This window comes from Pteronotus mesoamericanus, unplaced genomic scaffold (genome assembly GCF_021234165.1).
Source record: "Pteronotus mesoamericanus isolate MK-2021 breed Mesoamerican mustached bat unplaced genomic scaffold, CSHL_Meso_final contig_177, whole genome shotgun sequence".
Lineage (NCBI taxonomy): Eukaryota > Metazoa > Chordata > Mammalia > Chiroptera > Mormoopidae > Pteronotus > Pteronotus mesoamericanus.
In genome coordinates, this window is record NW_026555073.1 from 1,981,478 (window position 1) to 2,004,748 (window position 23,271).

Below are 23,271 nucleotides of genomic sequence, written 5' to 3' on the forward strand. Positions count from 1 at the left end.
CATAGAGGAATGTTCAAGCTTCACCCAAAATTGGATGCAGATTCGTGGCTCTCCTTGCTCTGTCATTTTGAATGCCACGGCCACACAGTACACATGCGCACTCAGTGGCATCTACCGCTCCCACTGACTAGTACAGTGAAGTCGTCATTGTTCACACACGCACATTCCAGTCCACTGTCCTTGGCTGCCAGGTTATATCCATGTTGCACAAACCATTCTTGCTATATGAACAATGGCTGGGTTTTTTTCCAGACAGACTATAGCTATGATTTCATTTGTATCAATTAAAACATTATAAAAAATAAGCCAGAAAATAATTTCTGTTTCTGTGCTTCATGCATCCATTTGATAAAATTTTCCAAGAGTTTTAAAAAATGGTTTTCCTTTTTTTATATTAAAGCTTAGTTTTCTAAATTTGTTGTTTAAATATTTTTTTACATAGGTGCAAGCTCTTTTAGAGCAGAAATAAAATAGTGTGAAGATTCTAATGTAAAAATATTTTACAAAAATCTTTATTCAAGGAGGAATTTGTCCAGGGTCAGGACAAAATTCTCTACATATTTCTAGTATAATACTTCAGAAGATTTGCAAAGAGAGCCGCATAGATGGAAGCACAACTGGAAAAAAATATATTTTTAAATCTACTTTGTAATTCTGACCATTTTGCTTGTAACTCTGCTCTAAACAATCATAATGACAAAGACACTGTGAGGGTTTGTTCATTTTTTGGAAAAAAAATTTTAGACAAAATTAACCATTGAAGATTATGTTCTCTATGGGCTTTATTCTAAGGGGCACTGGGTGAAGGCTCTAAATCCAAACTTGAAAACCTAAGTTGGCTCATTGTGGTCATTATCTGTCTTATTTCTTGGATATTCTTTTTTTTACCGATATTATTCACTATCTCCTTCCAGACTCCTGCTATTCTCTGCTTCATTAACTGCTAATGAGCTGAGATACAATACAACATGTTTTTCTCCATATTTTTATACTTGTTTCTTGTATTTACAGGGGACTTATAAATCCAGATTTTAGTGTGATCTCTCAGCTTAGTGCTATTATATATTTTGTGGTGGTGTTAAGCCTTCCCGTATAAAGAAATATTCTCACTTGATCTTCAAAAAACAACTTTAAAGTTATTGTCTCATGTGAAAAATGATATTAGGGCTATATTTTATGCCCCTCTTTGACTTAAATGCCAACTTTATTATTTTATTAATTTTGTTAACAGAATAACTAAATATCCTATGAAGTGAAGTTTTTAAAACTGTGTATATCACACTGTTGCTATGATATGGTTAACTGTAGTAAGATTATCTCATTATTTTTTACCTCTAATTTCCTCCCAACCACTCAAATTATTTTATAACTGCACCCACAAGTATTATATTTTAAATTACTTTCAATACCAAACAAAATTTTTGCATGGTTACAAGTAAAACAAAGCTAGGTTCTTCTACATTGGCTCCTAATAATCCCGTATCTTCATTCGAAATTGTGGGAGTTGTTTGTTTTTTTTTTCCTGGCATATTTTTTGTTTCACAACGAACACCTCCGCCACAAAGCAAATATACTCAGTAACACTAGTCACCTCTTTGAAGCTTCCTCTCTCCTGTTCCTTGGTCCTTATGTTTAATAACCTGTTTAGGTTTCATCTGACTCCAGATCACATCTCTTTTGGGTACTCTGTTCTGGACTTACTCCTTCTATTAGATGTTGTTCCAACCCAGCAATATGCACCGTAAGCTCAGTATATGCTGTGAGACCCGGAAGTGATGCTTTCTTCACCATTATTAAACCTTTGATTTCTTGACATCCTCTAATATCATCCTTCACAGATTCACTTCCTTTTCCCATTCCAATTCTCATCTTTTTCCATCAGTTACACCTATCTCGATTTTTTTTAAAGAAACAACTTAGTCTTGGCAATTCCTGTGTATCTTAATTAGATATTTTTCCTGCAGTGATTCAATGTATTTCTCAATTAGAATATAGGTTACAGTTAAAATATAAAGTCAGACATTGAAAATGAAGAAAAATAGCCAGAAAACGATTGCATTCTACCTTGGTCCTTATATGATTTCACCCCGATGGCCAATAAAATAATCTTTTGGATGTTGATTTCATACTTGGCTGGGTTATATGTATCGTTGGAGGGAGGGGACAAAGGACAAGATTGTAAAGCACTTAGAACATTCTCTGTATGTACAGTTAGCTATTAATGCCTGTGGCAACATTGGAAGTTGATACTTACCCAAAAGGAAAAGGACTATTTTCGTTGAATACATTTCTATTTTATACCTACCTTTAAAAAACTCAAAATGGTCAAGAAATAAGATAACACAGTATCTCCACTCCTTCTATCCCTGGAAAAATGACATTTTCTTTCTTTACTTATGTATTTCATGATCATATAATGCACTCTCTTTGTAATTTTCATCATAAACTTGTCTTGGTAAAGCTAGCATTTTAGTTCTTTAAATATAGATCACTGTAGCTCAATGGACTAATTTATGCCACTCTACACTGGTGGAAGCCCAAGCTCTAAACTCATAGCTAAAAAAAGATGACTCCAAATGTGCAAAATTGAATGTGCACACTAGTATAATATATGGTAGCAGATAAAATAGTATGTGGATAAATAATTCTTATTTGTGTTTTTCCTCATCATTTATTCATGTATCCAATATAAACTAAATACCTTTCACCCTGCTGAGGGATAGAAAAGCTGACCTAGACACAGTGGCTGCTCCACACAAATATGTTTCACAAATTCTTTTTAGTTGTGAACTTGAGCAGACATTGGAAAAAACATTTTATATGTAAGACACCACGGATATTACTCTTTTGAAAAGTTCAGTTTGAACCTTGAAAACACAGTGTGTATATAAATGAGGCTATGTATCTTAAATGCTAAACAAACAAAACACTGTACTAGTGGTAAAATGAAAGAATACATGGAAAAATTTATTTTCTACAATGAAGAATTTCCTTAATGCTCTGGATATTGTTATTCTGCTTGTGTGTTTATTTGTATGTGTTTTAGGTAAAAAAGTTTTTAAGGGACTATGGCATAGGAAAAATATTATTTACTTTTTATCCATGTAAAGATTGAAAGCAGATATTAATTTCATGAGTTTGTATAAATATTGAAAAATGAAATTTAATTAATTGAAAAATAAATGCATTAATAAAACCTGTAATATATTTATCTTTGAATTCATAAAATGTTAAAGACCAGGAAACCAATTTCATTTTAATATATAACTATTAATATATGACACTGGTTTGCCATGTCTAATAATTTTGGAGGGGGTTTGTTTGTAATTTATAATGAACCTATAAATTTAAATTGCTACATATAGGGGATATAAGTTTATCAGTTACAAGTGATTTAAAAATTGAGACAACACAGCCCTGGCTGAGTGGCTCCATTGATTGGAGCATCATCTTATATACCAGAAGGTTGCAGGTTCGATCCCTGGTCAGGGCATGTACGGAAGACTGCGATTGATGTTTCTCCCTCATATAGATGTTTGCCTCTTTCTATCCCCCTTCTCTCCATTTCTCTCATTTTAAAATCAATTTAAAAGAGGCATATCCTAGGGTGAGCATTAAAAAAAAGAAATCTATTTTTTAAAAAAGTTGAGACAACACAGGAAGAGTTACGGAGCAGACTGGGGCTGTCCACGTGTTGAGTCACAAGACTCAACAATTAATGCTGGAAGGAGCAGGTCTTTATTCACAACACTCCAACCTTGGGGGAACCTAGAACACCTCAGCTTAGAGCCCTTCTTAGAGTCCTTTGGCACGCAGTGCTGATTTGGTGGACTAAAGGTTATTTTGCCCAGTTCAGACATTCCAAAGATTTGAGGAGTAGGATGTACAAAGCAGTTCCCCTGGACAGCTTCCCCGGCTCTCTGTTAAAATGGTTCCACTTACGTTAGCCTTTCACAGTTCTAAGTACCAAGTGTCTACAATTGCCCATTTCTTTTTTCTTTTTTTTTAAAAATGATTTTATTTATTTATTTTTAGAGAGAGGGGAAGACAGGGTGAAAGAGAGGGAGAGAAACGTCCATGTGTGGTTGCCTCTTGAGCGCCCCCTACTGGGGACCTGGCCCACAGCCCAGGCATGTGCCCTGCCTGGGAATCGAACTGGTGACCCTTTGGTTCACAGGCTGGTGCTCAGTCCACTGAGCCACACCAGCCAGGGCCACAATTGCCCATTTCTTTATTTTGGCTTTGTCTTGACCAACTTTTGCTAATATTTTCCTTCCTTAGAAAAACTCAAACTCTGCTTGCCACCGAGCCTGAACAAGCACAAAGCGGAATTCCCCTCCCTTATTAAATGCTCCTGTCAGAATCCATTGGTCATTTTCTCCTGTTTGTTCCGCTTCTTTTCCAAAAATTCTATTTATCTCTGCTTGCTGCTTCTTCACTTGTTCAAAAACAAGTATTTTTTTTCCATTTGATTTTGAAATGTTCACAGATTTCTGATATCCGAAGTGTATTCTCATTAAAATAATATTGCTTTTTAATTAAGGTTTCTCCCTATTTTAAGTTTGAATTTGTTTTTATTTGACTTATGATAAACAAGCATTTGAAATTCTAAAGTTATTCTGAATGGCTTGAGTTTTGTTTATCGAATTGTCTAGGGAATACAGAATAGATCTCCCTAGAAAAACCCTGAAGAACAGATGGCGTAGAACTAGTTGAACCAAACAGAGAAGTTCAAAAACCACAATTAGTTGTTGAAGGTTCATAATGTAGGAAACAGATTTTATTTGTTTCTGAAAGAGCAAATGTTGATTTTATTAGTTGTCCCTCAACCACGATGTTTAAAAATCTTCATAAAAATTAATATTATGTGGCTACATAAGGAACAATATCTACTGTTCACCAAGAAATAGAATAAAATTTGAAACTTCGTTTTACAAGATAGATTAGAATTGAAGTAAAAATAAAAAGAAACATCTTTTTGAAGAAGTTTGGTGACTGTCGTCCACTACCAGTAATGGAATATTTCCACGAAAGCCAGTGTTCACAGTCTCATCTGTTAATTAGGCCAACAGGCTCTTCAAGATCATCTCCACGTTCTCAAAGGCATTGCTTTTCAAACTGTGATCTCCAGCTCAGCACCATCAGCAACATTTAGGAACTTGATAAGAATGCAAATTATGAAGGGTAACCTCTGCCATATAAAAAATACGGAGGTGAGGCCGGGCATTTTGTTTTTACCAGCCCTCCAGGTGGATTGCAATGTGTTCCTGTATTTGAGAACTACTATGTGAAAGGAAGTTCAGTCATAGCTTCCTGCTTTGTTTCCTACAATGATTTTTCTCCATACTTTTGGTCTGGATTCCTCTAGACTCTATTTCCCACTGCAGTTGTTTAAAAATAATGCTCTGTATTAAACAAATGTTGAAAGATAGATTAATAGATAGATAGATAAATAGATGATACATAGATGCAGAGGGAAGGGAGGGTAGGGGTAGGTGAGTAAGCAAATGGGGGAAATGGGGACAGAAAGAAACTGTGCCTGGGACAAGAGCACATGATGCAATGTGAAGAGAACGTTTTGTTGGGTCATACACTGGAAGCCTGTCTGCTTTTGTGAACCAATATCACCCCAATAAGTTCCATTAAAATAAATAAATAAACTAACAAATGTTTAGATTTTTTTAATTCTTAAAAAGATTATAAGACTAAAATCACTCAATAATATTTAATATAATTCTAGACTTTTTTCTTTTTTATGCAAATCCACAAGATATTATATTTAAGAGTCACAGTTTCAGTGGAACTGACACTGGTACGCAAGATAACGTATCAGAAACCCATGTCGTGTTTATCAGCAAAACAAATTCAAGTCCGCAAATATAAAACCAACTGTATAAGAAACAGTTTTAAAAATGGTATGAAAGATTTTTGAAAATCAATATATATTTTAATAACAGGGATGTTGACCACATAATCTATTGTAGATGTGTTTTTTTTAAAAAATGTAGCTCTATGGTTTCAATGTAAAATTAATAAGTCCAAAATAGAGTAATGGTGAAAAAACAATCCTTTTTGATCAGATTATATGAATTTTATGAAGTGTTGACTTCCTCAAATGTGACTGTACATTATATATAAATTAGTTTATCGTGGTATTTTTCTGAAGTTGAATGAAATTCATATATTTTTCCCTGTCAACCCATTTTATGAAAATTTATATTGTATCCTTTTCATGAGCAATTCGTCTTACAAAATGAGTTTAAAATATCTTTTTAAAAATGTTTTTGCTCCTTATTCTTAACATCTGTATTTTTAAGGGAGGAGAAAGAGCTTTGAAAAAATGTGATTTGTTTTCATGTACGGGAACAGTGTGTGTTTTTTGTAATAAACAAAACAAACAAACCCATTATTATGATGAACCATCCAAAAGCAAATGCTTTGAAGGCTTGGTTATTCTGGGAGACTACAGAAATTATATATATTGTTTGAATATGTATAAAATTGTATATTTTTATTGTCTTATACCACATAAGTAAATCTTAAGATTACATATTTTAAAGAAAATCCTATCAATTTAAAAAGAAGTTTCGGGTATGTCAGCTATAATTAAAATAATACTAGTAAGAGGTTTTATTAATACATTTCATTGATATTAATATAACATTGAGCCAGGACATTGTCAATTATATCAGAAGACACAGCAGAAATGAACAAATGCAGAAAGAACAGAACAAAGTAGATCTAAAGTTCCAATACTTGATATAGGCACTAAATCTTCACCAGAATATAGAACTACATGAGAATTAGGCTCTATAGTACTAGTTACATATTTCCTGAAAGTGTATGTGCCAATCAATATAAACAAAACCAAAAGTTTGCCACCCTGAAGCAGCCTTTTTTGGGAATGTTGATTTTAAGATGTTTATTAAGAAACAAGACTCAGGAGAAATCAAGATGGTGGAGGAGTGAGTAGAAGTCACACTGACCTCCTCCCAGGACCAATCTGGAATGACAACTAAATTGTGGAGAAATCACCCAGAACAAACAACTGAACAACAGCGAGAGAGGAGCCTTATTACCTCTGACACACAGAAGAACCAGCTTTAGCACAACCTGACTGGTAAGGAGAGCGGTGGAGACTCGAGAAGGCAGGCGGGGCACCCACGGGCAGCAGCACCAGCGCCAGAGGGATATTGAAACGGCCATTTGGATCCCCTGAGTAGAGCAGGGTCCAAACCATAAGTGGGGGTCCCCAGCCTACAGCACCAGAGCCCAAAAAGTACACAGATAACAGCCAGCTGCAAAAAGCAGCAGGGTCGCTCTCTGCCAGAGATGGGCACCCGGAATGCAAAGAGCTGTTTAAAGGGTCAACGCATAAATTTTTATTTGTAGCCACTTACCCTGGTCTCCGGCAAAGGCGGGGGCAGAGTGGGCTGGAGCCACCTGAGGAGAGACAGGGGAAGGAGGCTTTGGGGAGAGAACTGAGAGTGTAGCCAGCGGGATTCCCGTGCTGACTCATCCCCCACGCGGCAGCAGCCATCTTGCTCAGGCAGACCACGCCCCTGAGTGGCAGCAACGTTAGAGGACCCAATAACCCTGCAGGGACTCTGCCCTGGCCCAGTGGTGCTACAGCCTGTTTAATTAAGTAAAACGAGAGGGCTTCAGGCAGGCGTCTGTTGGCTGGATCCTCACTGTGTCCCATTCTTTCTGAGCTGCATAGCAAGAATTTTTCTGCCATGAATGTCCTGCTCTTTCTTAATTACTTATAAATCATCTCTTTTCACTCCTAAAATCTAAAACCCCATTTCGTTCCTTACTCTTCATTGTTCAAAATGTCTCATATACCTGAAGTTGTCTCACTTATATATATCCAATATCTTTGGAATTTTCATGCCTATGTGCATGGATTAAAACTTTCATTTTCTCCTGTTAATCTGTCTCAGATAATTTGATTCTTAGCCCAGCTAGAAGAACTTAGAAGTGAGGGAAAATATTAATTTTGTAGGCTTCTTCCAGTAGTTTTATTTTATTTTAGAGTGAAGTCCTTTAAAAGTTCCTAGCAAGCTACCCTTGCTAGTGTGGCTCAGTTGGTTGCAGCATACACCAAAAGGTCAGGGGTTCGAGTCCCAGTCAGGGCACAAATGGTCCTTGATAGTTGGTGTTGTCCAAAACATCAACACTTACAAGATGTCCTTGAATTCAAATAGCCCATACCACTTCTTTCTACTTTGGATTTGCATTTTTTAATGAATAAAAATCATGACTGTATTTATTGGTTCAATAATTGCATGGTGGTTGTATTGTTAATAGTAATCCTTGCCTCAACAGCCTAGCGGGTAACAGCCTAAGGTTAGATAGATGGGTCAGGTCTGAACCTTGCAAAAGAACTAGATTTATATTAACTATGAACTAAACGTTTCCATGCACATTTGGACAAGACAAAATATCCTCTAAACATAGTAAGTTTGTTATAAATATGTTTGTGCTTAGTAATTCTGACACTTAGAAGTTTATGGATCGGTCCTTGTTGTCTTTTTGTTGTGGCTGATTTTCATCCATGTCTTCTTCTCTCATATGCTACATCCCTTGACATTTCTTACCGCATGCTAGATCTTATATTTTCAAAGTTTCTTAAATAGCCAATTGTAGGCCCATGGTTATGTGATCTTTTTCAAATTTGGAAAAGTAATAAAATATTTTTAGGGGGTATATGTTTTCTACAAAGTACATATTAGTCTCTGCTTACTTCAGTATCAACACTGAAATTCAAGATACTACGCTGACAGGTGTGGTTCAGTTGGTTGGCCTCGTCCCGCAAACAGAAAGGCCACTGACTCAGTTGCCAGTCAGGGCACATGCCTCGGGTGCATGTGAGAGGCAATCAATCAATTTTTTCTCTCACATCAATGTGTCTCTCCCTCTCTTTCTCCCTCCCTTCCCTTCTCTCTAAAACTAAATAGTAAATAAAAATTTTGGGGAAAAAAATTCAGGACATGAGTACCTCCTTCCCCATTCTAACTCAAGGGAAAAGCGTGTACTGCGACACACCACAGGGAGCTCCACGTCAGTAGCTCTAATGGGATTTCACTGAGCAAAGTTTAAGTCTTGAGATGCTCTGCAGATAAACAGTACAATATAAATGCAAATCGAAGCATTCATTCATTTTTCAGTATGGGAAAGGTGGTAGTCAGAGATGACCTTCATTATTTGGAAGTTATATTCTGTTTTGATATTTTTATTTTGAAGGCTAGCTTATTTAATACAAACACAATAAATTTTCAGAATCCCTATTTGTAGCATTTAGAAAATGCATTTGAACGTGCATTATAACTTGCGTTTTACAAAAGTGAGAGTTAGAATAGTGAGTGGTCTCAGTTTTCTCAAAGTAAAATCTGTAAGTTACTACCATTTTTTCCTAAAATGCTTGAGGTATATAACATTGCTATGGGTCTTCAGCTTCAGAAATGTCATTCGTGCTGATATATGTGTCATTGTTATGGAAACCACAACAAAAAATAATCTGCATGTGTATATAAAACAAGAATATAAATCCAGAGTTTAATTGGATAATTAAAAGTTACAGGTACAAGGTAGATATATGGATAATCATTTGAAATGCTGACAAGCAATACACTAAGTAGCTTTTACCTCTCTAACAAACATAAATATACACTAATATGCTCTCTGAGAACACGGAATGGATCATGCTACTATTTATTTTTGTGAGTGCTAAGTAATAGGAGACAATATTTTTCTCTCGATTTCTGAAAGTTTAATGGGATCTCATTTAAACTCTACAATGTAGAATTTTAAAGCTAATTATATCTTTTTTGTTTTTATCTCCAGCTATCAGACCCTTCTACAATTTAAAATAAATAAATACAGTGGTATTGTTAATGTCGAAGGATTTTGATAGACAGATGAGGTCTGTCCTGAAAGTATCCAGCCTTTGCCTATGGAAAACGGAGACATTTCTCGTGGTAGATACAAGAACCCTTTGTACATGGGACAATGACACCTCAGTCCCCTTCACAGTAGGCACCTTGGTTCCTCATGCAGTTCTCCCAACTGCAGCACAATGTTCTTTCTGTTCCGGTAGTGGAAGCCACTGAATGAATTACGCCATGACACATTTCACGCCAAGATCCTGCATCAAAATCTCGGACGCAGTAGTTTCTGGAATCCCCAGATCAGCTTCTAGTTCTCACACTGTCAGTCGCCGATCTCTGTTGATTGCAGCCCATACACCACGTTCAGCATCCTCAGGTGCTCTGCTTGTTGCAGGCCTTCCGGAACATAGACCACTTTCAACAGATTCTCGACCATCGTTGAGGCATTTGTGCCACACTTTTACTTGTGCTGCGCTCATTGCATCGTCCCCAAAAGCCTTCTGAATCATCTGAATAGTTTCCGGGGAGGGATGGTCAAGCTTCATGCAAAATTGGATGCAGATTCGTTGCTCTACTCGCTCTGTCATTTTGAAAGTGACAGCCACACAATCCACATGCTCACTCAGCGGCATCTACCGCCCCACTGACCAGTCCAGGGAAGGCGTCATTGTCCATGCATGTGCCTTCCAGTCCGCTCTCCTTGGCTGCCAGGTTACATCAATGTCATGCAAACTGTTCTCGTTATATTAACAATGGCTGCCCCGGCTGCTGTGGCTCAGTGGATTGAGCGCCGGCCTGCAAACCAAAGGGTCGCCGGTTTGATTCCCAGGCAGGACACAGGCCTGGGTTGCGGGCCAGGTCCCCGTTTGTGGGCGTGTGAGAGGCAAACGTTTCTCTCTCTAACACAATGATGATTCTCTCTGTCTTCTTCCCTTCCCCTCTCTCTAAAAATAAATAAATAAAATCTTAAAACAAAACCATGACTGGACTTTCTCTGGACAAGCCCTGTATAGTTTTGTCTTTCTAATGTTAATATTCTCAATTATTTATTTTATCATTGAACTTGTATTTTGTTACTCATTATTTTCCTCAAATTTTTAAAAGGTGTTATTTATTCGTTTTTAGAGAGAGGGGATGGGAGGGAGAAAAAGAGGGAGGAAACATCAGCGTGAGAGAGAAACATCGACCATTCACTGGGTGCCTCTTACACAGGCCTGAAAGCAGGACCAAAACTGAAATCCCGGCCTCTGCTCTGATCAGAAATCACACCAGCGACCCTTCGGTTTGCAGGCCGATGCTCAACCCACTGAGCCAACCTGTCAGAACGAGCTACTCATTAGATGAAGAACGGGCAGTATTAATAGAGTTCAGAAGCCAAAACACAAAAGAGTTGTTTCTTGCTTTAGATTTCACAGATTTTAAGATGCTGAATATCTACTTAATGACTGGTTTAACATTTTATAATATATATCTACTTTTACACTTAATGGTGTAGGTAAACCTGGATGCAAATCTAAACCACATGTTAAATAGGTTTTCAGGTCTAAGGAATTTGTATATTCCACAGAATGGTCTCAGTTCACTGTAAACTAATGATACATATTTATGTTAACTTTAGGTTGAGCCATTTCTACTTTTACTTGAATTTCTATCAATTAAAGTGTTCAATATATGAGTATATATCAAAATGCTATTGCCATATTTCAGAAGATTTTTATAATCTTTGTTTATGAAGAATAAAGATGAACATATAAAACTACTCTATACATTATCTAATTTGCATTTATATAAGATGTTTTCATTTTAAACATGCTGTAGATCTTTATTTCTACAGGGAAAGGAGGTTGTATAACAGTTTTTGGAATTTGGTTATTGGAAAAAAAAGTCAAGGCTCTAATATGAAGAAGAATGATTACATAAAATGATTTTTGTCATTTACCATTGAATCATTACCTAAGAAGCAACCATCACAATTAATGTTAAGATAACCCAAGTGCCCTGGCCAGGTAGCGCACTTGGTTAGAACATCCTCCCAATATGGCAAGGTTGTGGGTTCAATCCCTGGTCAGGGTGCCTACAAGAAACAACCAGTGAATGCATAAATAAGTGGAACAACAAATATGTGTTTCCCTCTCTCTTTCTTTCTCCTTTCATTCTAAAATCAATTAATTAAAAAAAAAAGATAACCCAAGTACTTTTTGTTCATTAGTTTCATTTTTTTCTGAACTGTTTTACCTGGGGTACTACAATTCGCTGTTTTTGCTAAGGACGTGAAAGGATCACATTTCTTTATAAGTACTATCATAAAGGAGGACTCTATTGTCTGCTTACTCTATGGTTCTGAAAATAATTTATATGCAAATACTTAATATTAAATGAGAATTTGCACAATTGAATTAACCTAATTTCTGACCTCTAGTTTTTCTCTTATACTATATATAGTATACATTAGTTTTAAGATCTCACCTGGTTTGTGACTCTGTATCTCAGACCTTATTGTCAGATATCTATTGTACCCTCAGAAACCATCAGGAAAAGTATCTATTGATAAAATCATGAAGTTTGTAGTATGGTTTATCAAGTTGACTAACCGTTTAGTGATATGCATCCAGCTAAATAACAAAGCAGCAAGGATTTCTTTCAACTAACTCTTGATATTTTACAATTACATAAATGCATCATGCCTATGTACCATGCATATATGCATTGAAAAAGTTATTCTAAACTATGTTACCTAGACATGAGAACTTTTATATATTCAGGGAATGATTTTTACATTTTTCTAAGTATGCCAGTAGAATGAAACCCTTTCAATATAAAGTTTATATCTACCTGTTGTAAAGTAGGTATGTTCATACATGTGATATATTTTCTGTAAAGCAATAAATTTAGCAACAAATTCAGTTGATGATTCAGATCGCTTCCTAGTGAAGGCAATTTATTTTTATCTTGGCACTTGAATAGAAATATTAGTGATTTATATAAAGAGGATCTAATTTAGTGTTTGACCTTTCTTTGAACATTCCACTTCATTGGCTATTTGCAGATTCAATCTGATTTTCAAACTATGAATGAAAATATTGGTTTCTCACCATTTCCTAGGAGGACCAGAGGAACTTGTAAAACTAATTTACAGTCTTCAGTAGAGGCTGGACATTATTCCCACTTAATTGTTTTTATTGTTACATTTAATTTTGAGAAAAAAGACTAAGTGAGTGAACCACTTCCAAGTCTTTATTTTATTTTTTTAAAAATTTTATTTACTTATATTTAGAGAGAGGGAAGAGAGAGAGAGAAACATCCATGCATGGTTGCCTCTCTAGCGCTCCCTACTGGGGACCTGGCCCACAACCCAGGCACGTGCCCTGACTGGGAATCGAACGGGCGGCCCTTTGGTTCACAAACCAGTATTCAATCCACTGAGCCACACCTGCCAGGGTTCAAAGTATTTATTTTTGTAGTTCATTATACAACTCGCATAGGGCTTAGAGTTGCTCAGTTGTACGTTGAGACATTTTATAACACTAATTTGGGGCATAGCTTAGGACTGTTACATGCAGTCCAATTTTGAAGTCTTTTGTTTTCCTCAAAGAGCTGTTGGTCTTGAAATCAAACAGACTGAAGGTTAAAGGAAACCTGAGTAAGTTCATCTGGAAATTGTTAATTATATCCCATTACAAAGGACCCCAAAAGCAGAAAACATATACAGTTCTAAGTCAATCCCTAAAAGCCATATGAACCAGAGACTTTAAAACCGATGAGATATTTTTCTTCCTTCTTATTTGAAACTTGGATTTCAACCTCTCTTAGATGAACATACGAAAGTTTCCTAAGTCGTATTATGGCATGGCATTGTCATTAGCAGAAAAGCGCCGCCATTTCCCAGATTAAGATAGGTGATTTATTGTGACACTGTGTTCTCCAACATTAGGTGGAGACGAATGTCCTTGATTTGGATCCAAAAATTGTTGGCCCAAATGTAATAGCACAGAGATCACCCAGTTTCCGCAGACCGAGCCGCAGTGAGTTTCCTGGCGCTCTGGCTGCTCGGCTGCCTGAGAAGCCAGGCAGGCACCGCGCATCATCAGGAGAGAATGTGATGTTTGAAGGCAATTTAAGTGTTTGCCAAGGAGGCTGTGTACCACCAATGTTCAAATGAGTATAATTGACCTAATGAATTGCAAAGCAATATCCCTGCACAGCTTGAAGAGTTGAAAAACATTTTGTCTTTAAATTAACATTATTGTCTGTTAATAATTCTTGAAGACATAATTGGGCTTGATCTTGTTTTCTTTGAATAAATTGTTTATTCATGTGAAATGAATCTCGACATCTGGGTTGGCTTTGGCCTAATGAGGAAAATATTTTGTGGCAGAGGGTTCTAATTCTTTAAAATTATTCTAAAACGTGGCTTCAGAAAAACTTCACTCTCACTACTATTAAAGTGATTTTAAAAATTAAAAGCATTTTGTCCCTTTGACAAGCTAGCTCTCTGACCAAGAAGGATGGAAGTTCTGCGTATCCTGTTCCTTTTATTTTTTATTGATTGAGGGAGGAAGTTGGGGGGGGGGCAGAGAGAGAGAGAAAGAGAAATTTATTGTTCCACTTAGTTATGCATTCATTGGTTGATACTTGTATGTGCCCTACAAGTATCACGGGGGATCGAACCCTCAACCTTGGCATATGGGATGACACACTAACCAACTGAGCTACCTGACCACTGCCTCATGCTGTTTTCTTTTCACTGCTAAACATTAAAATGAATGATTTGCTCAGACCATTCGCATTTCCTCACACATATCTACTTAACTTTTTGCACACTATGGCTTCTATTTTACCCCTCTGCTAAAACGCCATTTATGAAAGCCAATTCTCCTCCTCTTTTGGCCTCTGGAATACTTAATGATTTTGAAATGTTTACTCTTATTAAAATGTTATACCTTTCTGGCCTCGTGGGCATACAGATATATAAATTCTCATGTTTTCTAATAGCCCTCTTCTTAGGACTAACAAACACATACATACACACTTGCACTCATGTGTGCGCGCGCGCGCGCGCGCGCACACACACACACACACACACACACACACACAGAGGCATATATGCATGTAACTCAGGTGTCCACAAAGTACAGCGTTAAATTTCTGTAGTTCAGCTTTACTGTTCTTGTTGTTTTTTTAATTTAAATATTTTATTTATTCCTAGAGAGAGGAGAAAGGAAGGAGAAAGAGGGAGAGAAACATCCACACGTGGTTGCCTCTCGCGCGCCCCCTACTGGGGACCTGGCCCACAACCCAGGTCTGTGCCCTGACTGGGAATCGAACCGGCGACCCTTTAGTTTGCAGGCCGGTGCTCAATCCACTGAGCCACTGCAGCCGGGGTGCCTTACTGTTGTCTTAAGACGTAATTTGTTTTTTTCTGATGACAGAATATGTTATCCTCCTTATTTACATGTCAGTTCAAGATTTCTACTCCATCTGTCCTTGAAAGTCATGTATATTTGTATTTTTCATGTAATGCCCATCCTAACTTCTTGGGCACTGCATGTCGTTTTCTTTAATTTCCAGGGGCGTGGTAATTAAAAAATAATGCAAAACTCTGTAAAGCTTGCAACTTCTCAGGGTAAACAGACACGATGAGGACATTTTTATTGTCTACGCTCATACCTATAATTGGGGGAATTCTATTGCTCTTCTTCCTGTAGAAGCTAACTCTGTCCTGGTAGGGAGTCACGGGTGCTCTTGTCAGAGAGGCCACAATATCTAAGTATCTCGCTCCTTCTTCTCCTTTTCCTCTTCTCAGATGATCTCCGTCTGTTGGTGTGGGGGATGCATTTATTAATTCCAATAACTGATTGTGCTTGATTCCATCCTTTTCAAGTGTTTCTTGGCTTCAACTTGGAAGAGTAACTGAGACTCTGGAACTTAGGGACAAGAATATAAAAAATGCAAAATCTTTATGATCTCATCCTTCTTATTCTTCTGTGGCAGCTTCACTGAAGCGATAGATGTCACTAGTTCAGGTTTCTGAACGTGGAGGATTATGGAGTCAACAGGAATATGGAAAAAAATATCTATCTCCTAAGATATATAATATTCACATTGTATTTACTCAGTAAACTGAATTAAAACCCGTTTTTGTGCAATTGCGAGACAGACTTTTTAAAGAAAAAAGCTTAACCTGAAATATGGTTGCTCTCTATCAAAATATGTGTAATGATTATCGTGTATACGTCCTTTGAATACTCTATGTATAGGTCAAAACTTGCAGTTAATATTGTCACTCTAATTAACAAAAATTCATGGTGTCATTTTAAAAAGTATTAACAGAATATACATTTGTATTGCAATATTCTCAGTTTCTACTATGAAAATTCAAAGGAAAAAAAATGAAATCTCACCATGGAGAACAGCTCATATGAAAACATAAAATAATTTGTCATTATTTTATGACACCTAAGAGCTACCTTTAAATTACCCCAAATGTTCTATGCCTTTGAAGCTGGACCTTGTGTATGCCTAGGTATGACTAGGGTGAGTCTAAAATCCAATTGTCCCTTCTAATTTCTCAGAACCATGAGTTTTATCAGATCCTTTTCATTTCTTTCTCCCTTGTCTAATCCATTCCTATCACACCTTGATCCAATGCATTCCCTTAAATAACTTCCATTTCTCTGTTGTCGCGAGAAATCGTATTATTTCAGGATAAATGTTACCCTGTCATTTTATTGTCAAGGGCTTTTATTCTTAATTGTAAAATGAGAGGGACGGAGTAGAACATTTGGAAAAGATTGTGAACTTTCACTCATTCATACAATTTTTGTCATTACCCTTTTCCCCTTTGTCCATGAGGTGATTGCTGTGCTTCAACCTACACCAAAACTCGAAATATTTATACCCCCTTCGCCCAACACCAAGTCCTCTCCTCCTCCTCCTACTGGATGAGAACCGGGCGCACTCCGGAGAACCTGCTGCAGTATCACAATTCTCCAAATCATCAGGGCTTGGAAATGGGTTTTTAATTCTTTCTTTTTCCATTATCATTCTTTTGCCTGTGGTAAGGGAAAGAAAACGCTGATAAAAGTCTGCGTGAGAAGCTTCCTCGATCAACACTCCACTAACCCTCATTATTAAGCGGTTCCTTCCTGCGGAGTGGGACTTAGGTGATTCTTTGGATGCGTGTGTAGCTGCCGGTATCAGCCCTGGCTGTGATATTGAGACAGGAAACTTGCTGCTCGGTGGCCGCTAACAAGCAGTTACAGTTTTATTGTATGAATTTTAACCCGATCTACCACGCTGCTCCCTCTTTCTACGGTGCAGACATCTTAAAAAGGCGTTTGCCTTAATGTCTTTTAATCTAAAACGGTTGGATGTGGGACCTTGCAAAGTCTTACACAACTAGTAATATCTCTCTGTATCCATGTCCCCATCTTTGTATAATTTTTTTGGTTTTATCATCAAGTTAAATACTTTATCCAGGCTCCAGAATATTATTTCCAAGGACTTCGTGAAGCTTCTGGGAACAAGCAGCTCATATAAAGCATTCTAATGGGTTTTTAAAAAATTATTATTTGGAAGTCTTACAGCCTTGTATTTGTAGTGGATAGAGTGCTATCCAGTGAATTAGACATTTGCTTAGAACTGTTCAAAGTAGATTTGTCAGCAGAATATTCTAAGAGTACAAAAATGCTGTAATTTCTTAATATCATACCGCTGCTGTGATTTGGCATCCAGAGGTAATATAATGTGTTTGTACCTTCTGTGCTTGTACTTGAAGTACAATCAGCCTCAAAATAAATAAATCAATAAAGAGCAACACTTTGGTGAATTTATTTGTTCAGTATAACAATATAATAACTCCAAGGCAAACTTGAAAGATTTTCTGAGTAGTATCTTTCAATATCCTTAGGTGCGTCCTGAACACAGTCTTGGAGTCTGAGGCTACAGATAAAGTTATTTGTAGGTACTTCAAAGTGAAGAGCAGGGATAATCATTCTAGTCTCTATTTGGGATGCTTATGGTTTGTATTTACATTATTCAAAGTAAAGCAAGTACAAAACGTACCCGTTTGCCCTGTTAATATAATGTTTTTAATGTTATAATGATGGTATGTAATTATAGTAAAAGATCAATCCAGGCGGCAATGAGAGCGAATGAAGCGAGGAAACTGAAACTCCATTTTGCACATCATGCTAAAAATTCAAGGTCCAGGGAACTATGAGAAATTATAAAAAGAGAAATTAATCTTGACTGTGAGGTCAGTGAAATCTTCTTTAATTCATTTACCTTTGAGCTTGGATCGAAAAGATAAGTAGTTTATAGCAAAGCATGCACGTGTGTTGAGGTGAAATGTAGATAGAAAGGAGGTGTATTTCATAATATTATATATACCACCCTTTTACCATTAAGAATGTTTCATCCTGCTTTGATTGTTTTGAACAAAGTATGCCATAGATGGTATCTCTTGATTAGTTAACACTATTCTACCCATTTTCAAAGAACAGGAAATCAATGCGCATGGGTACTGAACTCAGAGGAAGGAAATGTGTGTTAGGAGAGGTGTTGAGGGAAGGACAGAGAAAGTGAACTTCGTTTCTTCCCAAAGATGCAATGCCGCTGCTGGTTCACCAAGCACAGCCAGCCACGTTGCCTGTGAGCATTCTAGGCAGTATCGTACACAAGGCATTTCTCAACCAGAATGAAAATTATCTAATACTGAGTTGACATTGTCATTATTGGTAGCTTGGACTTTTTAAAGTTTAAAATTATTTCTTCCACGTATCCCCAATTTGTGCAGGTGTTCATTATTTGTATTATATGCTCAATAAGGTAGTAAATATTATGTTCAAGATCGCAATTTTGAACACATAGTATCTCTAGCAAAGGGTCTATGCCTTCGAACCTTAACAACCATTGTTCCTTCCAACTGCATGTGCAAGAAAGCCATGGCCATTTATTGTCTTTTAGTTACACGTTAAAGAAAAAAAATGGCTAATACCTACATGAGTGGAGCCAAATGTGTGTAGAAAAAAAGGGGTGAGAAGTAATTGATATCCGCCTAAAGCAACTGTCAGGAAGCAGGAAGTGATGTGAGAGTTTGACCAACAAATCCTCTATTTCCTTTTTCCGCTTTTAAGCCATTTTCCTGGAAGAATGAATGGAAAGCAAACACTCACCTCCCGTGAGAGAAAAAGAGAAGAGAAAATGGGTTGATTACTATGCCAGCCTCCCACAACCACCCTAAAACAAAGTATAATTAAAGAAATGTGTGCAAAAGTAGAACTGGCGGGAAAACGATGCTCCGTTTCACGAATACACCAGCTGCCAGTTTACTAGTGTTAAGTGTGTGCTGATGTCTTGTGAGATAATAAGAAATAGAACTCAGGAAATTAAGCTGTTGCATTCTAGAAGGATTTATAGTGGCTTGCACCAATCTGTTATTAACAAAAATGAACTATTTTCTATCCAAAGAGAATAAAACAAAATATCTGGAGAGGTGGAATATAGATTTAACATAGGCAGACATCTTCTTCTCTCTCATTATTTTTTCTCCTCTTATCCTTTGCTAGATAAGAGCTACAAAGCTTACCAAGTGATTAAAGATGTTGTTATTGCCTTATGTGAAAGAAAAAAATAAATAGACTCTTGAGCTCATCAGGTTGACAGAAAAATTTCCATATTAAAAGAGAAAATAGGTGCCTTGGCCAGTGTGGCTCAGCCTCTCATCCTCTCATACAACAAAAGGCCGGGGGGTGGGGGTTGATTCCTGGTTAGAGCACATACGTAGGGGGCGGGTTCATAGGTGAGGCAACCAAACAATGTTTCTCTCTCCCTCTTCCTGCTTCTCTAAAATAAATAAAAAATATTTTTTAAAACTTAAAAAAATAAGAAAAGAACATAGCCAATGAGGAAAAAAACTAAATGTTGGTTGTTTTAATCTGCAAGTAAAAAATTTCCATTTGTGTAATTAGTTGTAAAATAAGCAGATCTTTAAGTCACTAAAGTTGAAGAATTACATAATTGCTATTAGAAAACTATTAGAAATCTTGGAAAATGTATTTTAAGAATGCGTGTGTTTATTTTGACAATATTAAGGCTGAGTAAAATTACTTTAATGACATGGCTGAGATTTATAAATTTCACTTTTCATCCTCATGGAAAAGAGCAGCAACAACAAACCCAACTAATTTCTTCTGTCCAGAGAGACCTATAGAGAAACGCTGAATGTGTATTCTGTTTCCATGGTCCTTGAATAGAGCAGGAAGTACATAAAAAGAGCTCTATGCAAGTGTGTATAATAAATAAACAGATGGTAGAGAGATGATAGATAGATAGATGATAAGTAGATATTTGCACATCTATGTCTGCATGTGTAATCAGCGGCCATCCTTACTTGTGATTGTTTCTACTTCCATAGTTAATAAACTGCTGGAATAAGCCTGCTAGCTTCTCCCTGCACAAAGTAATTAAGAACTTCTAAGAGTAAACTCATTTTATTGAAGAGACTGTAGAACATAGCAAACTTTGGAGTCAGAAGGGAGAAATTAATTTTGAAGATACCGTTATATGTGTTCTTCCTATTATCTATCTAGTTCTATGAAAACATGTTTGCATAAAATGAACAGCAAACATATTGTAGATAAAAATTATATAATTTTTGTGAAAACCTCTAAAACTTTGGAGTGTAAGCTTTACTATTTTGGGGACCCCCCCCAACAGAGTAATGTATAAATGGAGAAGAAACGTTGGCCCCATGAGAGTTCTAGTAAATTCATGCTGGTAGCTATATTGAACATGGATATTCTTACTACTGGACAGTGGATATGGAGATAGTCAGAAAATGTTACCATAAAACCAAGAAAATTTTTTTTTTTAAGATTTTATTTATTTTTTCTGGAGCGAGCGGGAGAGAGGGAGAAAGAGAGGGAGAGAAACATCTATGTGGGGTTGCCTCTCGCACGCCCCCTACCAGGGACCTAGCCCTCAACCCAGGCATGTGCCCTGGCTGGGAATCGAACCGGCGACCGTTGGGTTTGCAGGCCGGCGCTCAGTCCACTGAGCCACACCAGCCAGCACAAACCAAGAGAATTGTAATAGGTAAATTATACTTGTGCCAAATCCATTGGCACAAGGTAAATTATACTTGTGCCAAATCAATTGTAATCCGCTTTCTTGGAGTGCTTCGAAATATGTGCAGAGGGTCTTTCAGAGGGCTGTGGTTCCACATTAGCAAACAGGGCAATATCCAGAGTTAGGATATTAAATAGTATTGAAGATGTTCTAGTTTTCACTATGGAATGGGAGCTAATACTCAGGGTATTAAAAATAATAATAACTCTTCAGGTTACAACCATTGCTTGCTTATTTGAAATTTATCTTCTTTTCTGCTCTATCTATCCTTCTCTCTTTTATCTGTTGAGAAGTGCTGTCTTCCGTTCCTAAATTAACTGGCTTCGGCCAGGAGTAAAGAAGAAACACAATTTAGGACAGTGTACTGCTAACCCGGGAAAGAGAAAGCGAGACCTGTGATGCCCTTTGCCACGCTGGATATAAAAACAATACTCATAATTTTACTGCCTACGTGGCTGTCAGTAAGGAACAACACAGACATCTCTGTACTGAATTTTAAAACTGCTGTGGTACGTAAACATAAAGAGAAGCTACTAATTAATTTTGAAAAAATATTCTTTTCATAACCTTTGAGGCACAAACTTCTCAGCACTTAAGGGGGAATTTGGAAAATAATTTATGTTAATTATTGGTTAAGAAAGAAGTATTCTCACAGTCTAGTAGCAATATTTTATTGGACATATCTTCCCAGGCAAGGGAAACAAAAGAAAAAAATAAACGCATGGAGCTACAGCAAACTAAAAAGTTTTTTGCACGGCAAAGGAAATCATCAACAAAGTAAAAAGACAACCCACAGAATGGGAGAACGTATTTGCTCATATATCTGATAAGGGGTTAATTGGCAAAATTTACAAAGTACTTAAAAACTCAACATCAAAAAAACAACTCAATTAAAAAATGGGCAAAGGACCTGAATAGACACTTTTCCAAAGAGCACATACAGATGGCCCACAGACATATGAAAGGATGCTTAACGTCATTAATCATCAGAGAGATGCAAATTAAAAACCACAGTGAGCTATCACTTCACACTTGTCAGAATGGCCATCATCAATAAATCAACAAACAAGTGCTGGCGAGGATGTGGAGAAAAGGGAACCCCAGTGCACTGTGGGTGGGAATGCAGACTGGTGCAGCCACTGTGGAAACAGTATGGAATTTCCCCAAAAAAGTAAAAATGGAACTGCCTTATGACTCAGTGATCCCGCTCCTGGGCATATATTCGAAGGAACCCCAAACACTAATTTGAAAGAACATATGCACCCCAATGTTCATTGCAGCGTTATTTACAATCACCAAGATGTGGAAGCAGCCCAAGTGCCCACCAGTAGATGAGTGGATAAAACAACTAGGGGACATTTACGGAGTGGAATGCTACTTGGTCGCAAAAAAGAAGAAAATTTTACCCTTTGAAACAGCATGGATGGACCTGGACAACGCTATGCTCAGTGAAATAAGCCGGTCAGAGAAAGACAAATACCGCATGATTTCACTCCTATGTGGAATCTAATGAACAAACTAAAGAAACAAGGAAAATAGAGAGACTCATAGGTAGAGAGCAGATGACAGCTAGTGGGGGCGGGGAGGGATTGAGTGAAGAAAAGGGCCCAGGGACACGGACAACAATGTGGTGATTGCTGGGGGGAGGGGCGCGTAAGGGGACTAAGAAGTAATGGAAAAAATACAATAAAGGTTAAAAAACAAAAATGAAAACATAAACAGAAAAAAAAGAGAAGTATTTTCATAGTCTCAATTTCATCCAGATGAAAAACAATGGCTTTGGGGGCTTGAACTGTTCTCTCTAAACTTAAGTTCTCTAGAGGTTAGAAATACGATTAACAGCTGGTCAATTCCATTAGAATATCCAACAATCCTGGTTGTGCTAAACTTGCGAAAAACTTAAATTTAAAAAAATAATGGTCCAAAGCTTCCAACATTATTCAATTATTTAAATGAAAGAATATGCATTACGTGCCAGGGCTTAGAACAGCTATTTATTTTATATTACGCACTAATAATGGGAACACATTTGCATGTGTTCTGTCCATTAATGGCAAAAGGGAAAATGCCTGATTCACTATGCCTTTAAATCATGTTTTCAGTCAATCAGATGAAATCATAGTTGTTACAGTTTTTAATGTTCATTCTAATAGTTTTAGATGCACAGCTTTTCAATATGAGCTCAGAGGAAACAAAGAGCGGTGTCACAGTTAAACCCGTAAAGATAAAATTATGACAAAATGTCACATGC